A 7,759-nucleotide genomic window follows, 5' to 3' on the forward strand; every position below is an offset into this window, starting at 1 on the left:
TGTATAAAAATACTTAGAATCTATCTATTATAATAATATAAATAATAAAACGATTCAATAATGACGAATGATTGAAGTATAAGACTAGTATACACTAAGAGTCAATTACTTCTGACTTATTATTTCTCCTAATCGAATATTTAGATAATACATAATATTTTAAAGATATTTTTCGATTCTCTTCTATGTACCTATAAACATTTTGAGAAACGCTAATGGACTCCAGTTCTTACCCGAAAGACACGATACTCGTGCAATTAAACAGATAATCATATTGTATAAATGGACTTTCCGTGACGATTTGTTTGCGTATTTTTATTTCGCATCCATCATCATTTATCATCAGAACAAATCACCTCAAGACCACCGCCGCCGTCCGTTCATCCCTATAGTAATTTATCGTCTCTCACTCTCTATATCGCTGTCTCGAGACCGCTTAGCTTAGATAATAGCAGTTTAATATCCTGTAGAATACCATAATGTACGTGCTCGTAGTTATTCTCCTCTCCCACCCCGCCCCGGATAATTCCGCAACCCCATGACCGGCGATTTATATGTCACGGTGGCTCGTCCCCCGTCCATTATCATATTTTATTATATCCGCGGCCGCACTACAAGTACACATATTATTATAATACATATTACACAGGTCTGCGGGCGCTTTCGGTGTACAACACAATCGTTTCCGTTCCGCTGCACGGCAACGGACACGACCGGACCGCGAAGTTTATAGATAGTACAATATAAAGTATATTATGTAAAAAAAAAAAAAAACCAGAACAGACGACGGCGGAATACGACGCAATTACGTTCATTCGCATTTTCCTGTTGCCGTATTTTATAAAATTATATTATATAGTGATCTCGACCCTTCTCCGTATTATTATTATTACTATTATTACTATTATTACTATTTGTATAAAAAGCAGTGTAATCGCGTCGACTTGTTCGCGGCGAACGATTACACGTCGACCGGAGCCATAAACAACAGCAGCCGCCGCGGATCACTGATTTCCGTCTTGTATAATCTCATATTATACATTATATGGTACTTACGTCGTCGTCGTCGTCGCCGTCGTCCTATATAGCACTTGCACAAATCGAACCCCTCCTCCGCTTTCTCGGTCATCCGGGAATGCCGTCTCTACACGGTATTATAGCGATGTGAATTAACCGCGTCTACTTTAGATATTTTAATACATAGTATTAAACGTAATTTGTTCTATTACCTATTAACACGAACAATACAAATTTAAAATATTCCGCGGTGACGTATAAAATAGTAAATGACGTATATAGGTATTACACGATGTTCATTTTTTTCAGTATTTTTCAATTCTTATAGATTTATGACAAAATATATTTTTAGCATGTATGTATCCATACAATATAGTCGGAAGTTGGTATTTAATATTATAATATAGGTTAGGTATAATTGAAATGTCGAGTTTTGTATTATAAAATTTATAATTTATATATCATAGACACTGGACTTTTTTTTAATGATGTATATAAGCCTAAGGATTTAAAGATGAAAATTATGGGAGACATGTAGTAGATGCAAAATATGCACATATTACTTATTTATTGCCTACATGATGCATATAATAATATATAAATTAAATAATTGGAATCACAACGGTTAGTAACCCACAAGCAAATTACACATATAATAGCACTTGTATTCATAAATAAGATGCATATATATATAATGTTATCAAGATCAAAAGCACGGGCAATTTCGCTCCGAGAGATATGTACCGCACGATAATCTGTTCTCATTATTTAAAACGCCCAGTCGGTCAATTGTACGAGGAGCATACCGTATCGTTATCGTAAGCGTTTTGATGACGATAAAAATGACAGAGACAATTTTTTTTCTCTCTCTATCCGCCAACGTAGCGTTCGAAATTTACCAAACTCTACTATCATTACATAATAATAATATATCCTCGTGATAATATGTACGCTCACCTCACAACATAATAATAGCATAGTGAAATGAGTATACGCATTTCTCGTTCACAGACTTGTCGTGTTCCACATACAGTTGGCGATATTTCCGTATTATCATTACAAATGTTGAAATGTTATGGCATGGCGGAGTATTTTGTAGCTTCTGACATCAGAATTTAAGGGAATCCGCATTGGAATAATCGTAATATAAATGTGATGTATTGCGAAATGAGAACTACACCGCGTGTAATATTAAAACAGTCGCGTCCGTCCGCTGGTGACTCGACGTGTCGTGACGTCGTCTCCGGACGCGAGTGCAGCACTCGCCGAAAGCGTAATTTAACATGATATACGTTATACGCGCGTTTTCCCTATAATATGTTTTATTATTATTTTTTTTATGTCTTACGGGCAGGTACACGCCGAATGATGTATCAGGCGCCCCATTAAGTGCTTTGTTATGTTTCGATACACACAATAATATAATACTTGCAGGCGATTAATGACGGGCCCGTTTACTTTGCTCCCCACCGCCGCCGCGCGACGTTCTCGCGTATTATTATTATCTACACACGCACACCGATCTGTAGAGGTAGGTGCATGTCAAATAATACATTATAATATTATATACTTGTGAATGTGCGTGTGTGTGTGTGTGTGTGTGTATACGGTATATTGGTGGTAAACGCGTCCCATGTTGTCCAGCCTCCGCCGTTTCATTGCCCCTTTAATAAAACAATAAAATGTATTTAAAACATACACCGCGCGCGTATATAATATTAATAATAATAATAAGTAATATACTTAGAGCTTACAATGGACTCGCGCTGAGGTGCTAAGAGAGTGCCGCCACAGCCGCGACCTCATTAAACGGATTATTATTATGATTTCCCTCGTAATAATAATAATCGTTTTAAAGACTTCTGTCGGGCGCACGCATTAAGTCATATTATAATAACATATAATATAATATAATATATAAAGACAAACGGGTTTTAATGAAATCGTAATGATAATGATTGTTATTACATTCTGCCCACTGCACTATGGTAACCTGCACGTAGCGTTCGTACCTGTTGTACTTACCAGTTACCTGTTACCTCTACCTACTTATTACGCGCTCGCTAGGTACGTGCGTTGTACACTGTGGCCGCGTATGTAATGTGCACGTTTATTATTATATTTTCGGAAATTATTTTCTTCATTTATGTACACGAAATGTCTACTTGCACATTTCATACATCTTCTAAACAATTTTTACTTATGCGAACATTTTTTTCACTACTACTGAGGATGACTGCATTAAAGATCGTCCGTTTTTCGTTACTCGTCGTTTAGAATTTTCTCTGAGAACTTGTCTTTCTATTTTATAACGAGTTTATTCTTCCGGATGATTAGTTACACCTTTAAAGTTTCAGATATTTTTTCTTCTTTATTATTTGAATAAATAAATCTATATACTTTTTATCAGACGAGCAACACCACTTTTAAAGTTAATCTCATTTACGGCTTATTGACATTGGTATTAACAACAGTTAATTTCTAATTTCTTTTTGACACAATAATACGGATTTTTAAATTTTTCATTTTACTTTTAAAACTTATACTGGAATAAAATTTAAAAATCAATAATTAAATAATATTAATTATTTATTTGTACAAATGCAGTCAAAAACGCGATCGTAATACACTTATTAACGCGGTCGAACAGATAACAGATGATGAGTTCTATGTTCGATAAGCTTATTTTGGCCATAATAATTATAAGTTATATATATTTAATAATAATTACCAATCATTTCAATGTCTAAGATTATTTTTTAAATAAAATTTCCTGGTAATGTCGCAAATTCATTTTTTGTAGAATAGTGCAATGGAGGAAAAGGTATATGCAGAATCGCAAATTGGCGGCCTTAACAGGGCACATATCCAGGGCTTCGCGCCTCACGTGTTAGGTGACACGCTACTTGCATCCAAAATTATGGATATTATATAATATCGATATTAATTATTATAGTCAGTAAGTTCATTTGGCAAAGTAAAAAAGATTGTTGTACCTATTATGTAATTTGAGTTCTAACGTGCCTTATTTTAAACTTACTTACGTCCCTAAAATTTGATATCTACAGTAATGTTAACTATCGATATTATAATTTAACGAATAGATTTATTTTTTAGATTTTAATTAATCAATATTTGTATTCTAAATTATTATAATTTCTCAAAAACCACAAAATTAATAATAATTAGAATAAAAATATGTGTTTTTAGTATCTATAGGTATATACGTAGTATAGTTACTACTTATTCGCTACACATTATACAGGTTAAAACTTAAAATATTTAAATGTAGGTATCTTTACAAACTAAAAAAATATGCTTAAAACCTAAAAATCACAATAATTAATAATTCTAATTAAATTGTCTAAAAAATATATTAGGCTGCAGGTTAGATTAATACAACTTTTAAAACAATTTGCAAATATATTATGAAAAATATCGTAGGAATGCGCATACTATGAATGTTCTTATACAAATATATGCAACAATAATTATTGGAGTTCTTGAACGTAATTTTCAATTGTATTTAATCGTATAATTCATTATACAAAAGATCTTTCTTGATCGACTACATTAGTTAGTGGAGCTATTAAAGTATTAAATCAGAGTCTGACAACAATTTTAACATTACGATAAAAATGTTTGAGGTGGGGTACTCATAATATGATTAAAGATATTACTAGATCTTTTAAGATAACTTTTTGTAGTTATACCATATTATATCAGAGATTTTCAGGATATACTTCATACTGCAGGGCTTCGCAAAAACCTATAGGAACGTCATCTTGTTCTGTTCGTGCCGTAATATTACAATATATAAATTATCGTTATGTTTATACAACGGTCAATAAAAGTATATATATTATATATATTTACATTAGGTAGTATACATATTGGGTCTAGAGTCTATTCATGCCAACAATATTAACAGTTGAATGATTATTGTCAATGTACGGTGCAATAATCACAGTTACATAAACGCTTTGTTTCTATTACTAGTTATTATCATTATAAGACATATGTAATTCGATAAAAAAATCTTTTAAAAATAAAAAAAAATTAATATTTTCAAGTTATATATTCATTCATGTATAAGTTAGTTCAAATTTCATCACTGGGAAACAATAATGTTCTAGACATATTCTATATTTTCCTTAAGCTTATTAAGATCGAATTAAATACATAAAAGACTAAAAAGTACACAAAAGTATTATTAAACCACTGTATTTTTTTCATATAAACTATCACCGAATAAAACTTTTTTTTTTTTATTGTACACACTATGATTTACATGTATCCTCATCATTTTAAACACTAAACTTTAGAGTATTTTCTATAAATTGAACCTATATTCGATTAAACTTCTAAAAAGTTAAACAAATAAATTAAAAATATATTTATGTCTGAAACTTTTGAAAATTATATAAATTATGGTCCATAGCAAAAAGTTTATATTGTTATACATATGCCATACATTTTAATAGTATATAGTTTAAATGTTTAACCTTTATAAACTTTCGGCTGTTTTTAAGTTTTCATCATCTCGATAGTCTTTATGTTAATTTTAAAATCTCGAATATCGACTCATATAATGCCATTAAACGTCTTTAACATAAATTTGTTAACAAAATATTATAACAAAATATATACACGCGTGGATTTTTCTTAGGAAATTAACTTAAAAGTTTCAAAGTAGTTGTTTATTATCAAATAATGAGCCATGACCCCTACAGGCATGAGCAAATATTAATTAGTGTACTGCGCCACGACGACGGGTCTTGCAACACATCCGCACCATATACGGTTGAGTATTATTGTTCAGCAATAATTGAGTATCATATTATTTTCGAGCAAACGAAACGTTTCAAAAAGCAAATATAACTAGAACCGACATCATCGAATGTCAGTAATCAGTGTATATAATTAACTATAATGAAATGGGTACGCTGCGCATTCGGTTATCTTTCCGCACAAATAAACATTGGTATGTGTGTAACAATAAAATAAAAAATGTATATAATAATTTGTATTATAACTATAGAATATTATATAATAAACGGTCATAACATTGTTACACCAAGTGAAATCCAGTGGCGACGGACGTGTGAGATTCTTTCACACACACACACACACATGTGTGTGTTTTATACTTGCACTTTGTATACACAGACAGAGACGAAGAAAAGAGAACATTGTTATTTGAATAGTTACTCCTCAGTGGTGGCACATAAATGTAATCGTTGTACACACACACACACACAATAACATTAAATATATTATATTTTATACCACACGAGGTCCTGCAAGTGCGAGTAAGTCCGAGTACGGTATATTCGTCGTCGTCGTCGTCGTTGCCGAGTTACCCGAATTTATTACTATTGTATTCCGGTCGTGCGCGTTATACGACGTACACGTATGTATAATACATTAAATATATATAGGTACGCGCATGTATAGAGATGATGACGAGCGGTCGACACTCTACCGGTGGTGTGAATAGCTGCCACTTTGCGGGTCGGCGGCATGTGGCGGTACGCGGAGTGTTTATACGTGTATGATGACTGTAAGACGACGGCGTGGAGAACGGGACGTGCGGTGACTTGAACGAACACGACGACGACGATAGGGGGAAGGGAAGCTGAGGGCTAAAGAAACGGACTCGGAAAGAGAAAAACGACGTGTTTACCGTGCGTAAGTGTGTGTGTCTGTGTCTGTGACTGTATACGTGTATTATGTGCGGTGTATACATACGGTTATTATTATTATTATTATAGACAAACAGACAGACAAATGGACTGCACATTGTGTTTTGACGTGAGTGAATCGGAAAAGTGGTCGATGGCCGCAACAGCGCACGCTCTTCGTGGGATAATCTTTCGCGCGCGGTTGGGTTCGCCGTCGGTGAAATTTGTGTGAACGAAAATCCCGGTCCTGAGACCCGAAACACAAAGCGACGCGCGCTAATGGCGTAAATCGTTTCGCGCAAACCTATTATATACGCGCGTGTTTGACTTACGGTCTGTACATAATACTTCACATACGTTGGTGCTGTATAAATTATTATAATATTGTACGTCGGTGCGATGTGATATACATAGATACAACGTGGTCTAGTGCGCACAGGTCTGATATTATGATTGATAATAATGTACATTTACAGACTGCAGTGTAGACTGCCCGACTTGGAGATTTTGCGCCATAAATCTCATTGATTTTGGGATTTTTTTTCCATACCAATATAATATTATAGACTTTTATTATTTTCTGCGATTTAATAGGATAGATGTTCGTATGTTTAGAGCCCCCCCTTACCCCAGCGGGGTTAGGATCAAAGTTCCGCGTTTTGGGCATCAAGACATTGAATAATATTATATTCGATTGATTTGGATTACAGTTTTATTGTAACTACTTAACAGTTTTGTAGAGTATTAATTATATTCTTCATAAAAAAAAAAAAAATTAAATTAAATTAAACAGCGTTCGTATATAATATATTTTTGTTATATAACTATAAAGTATAATTTAATATAAATTCGATTTTAAAGAATTCAAAATTTGCAGATAATATACGAGTATAATTATATACGGATATATAATATACTACACAGCCGGTTTGCGACTTACAAACTGGTCGCGATTCGTACGTTAACTGCGATCAATCTTAATTGCAAAAGACTATCTGCTCGGATTGATTCGAGTTGTAAACCTTCATTTCAAATCATACACGATTAAAGCATTAAAT

Source organism: Rhopalosiphum padi, chromosome 2 (assembly GCF_020882245.1).
Source record: "Rhopalosiphum padi isolate XX-2018 chromosome 2, ASM2088224v1, whole genome shotgun sequence".
NCBI lineage: Eukaryota > Metazoa > Arthropoda > Insecta > Hemiptera > Aphididae > Rhopalosiphum > Rhopalosiphum padi.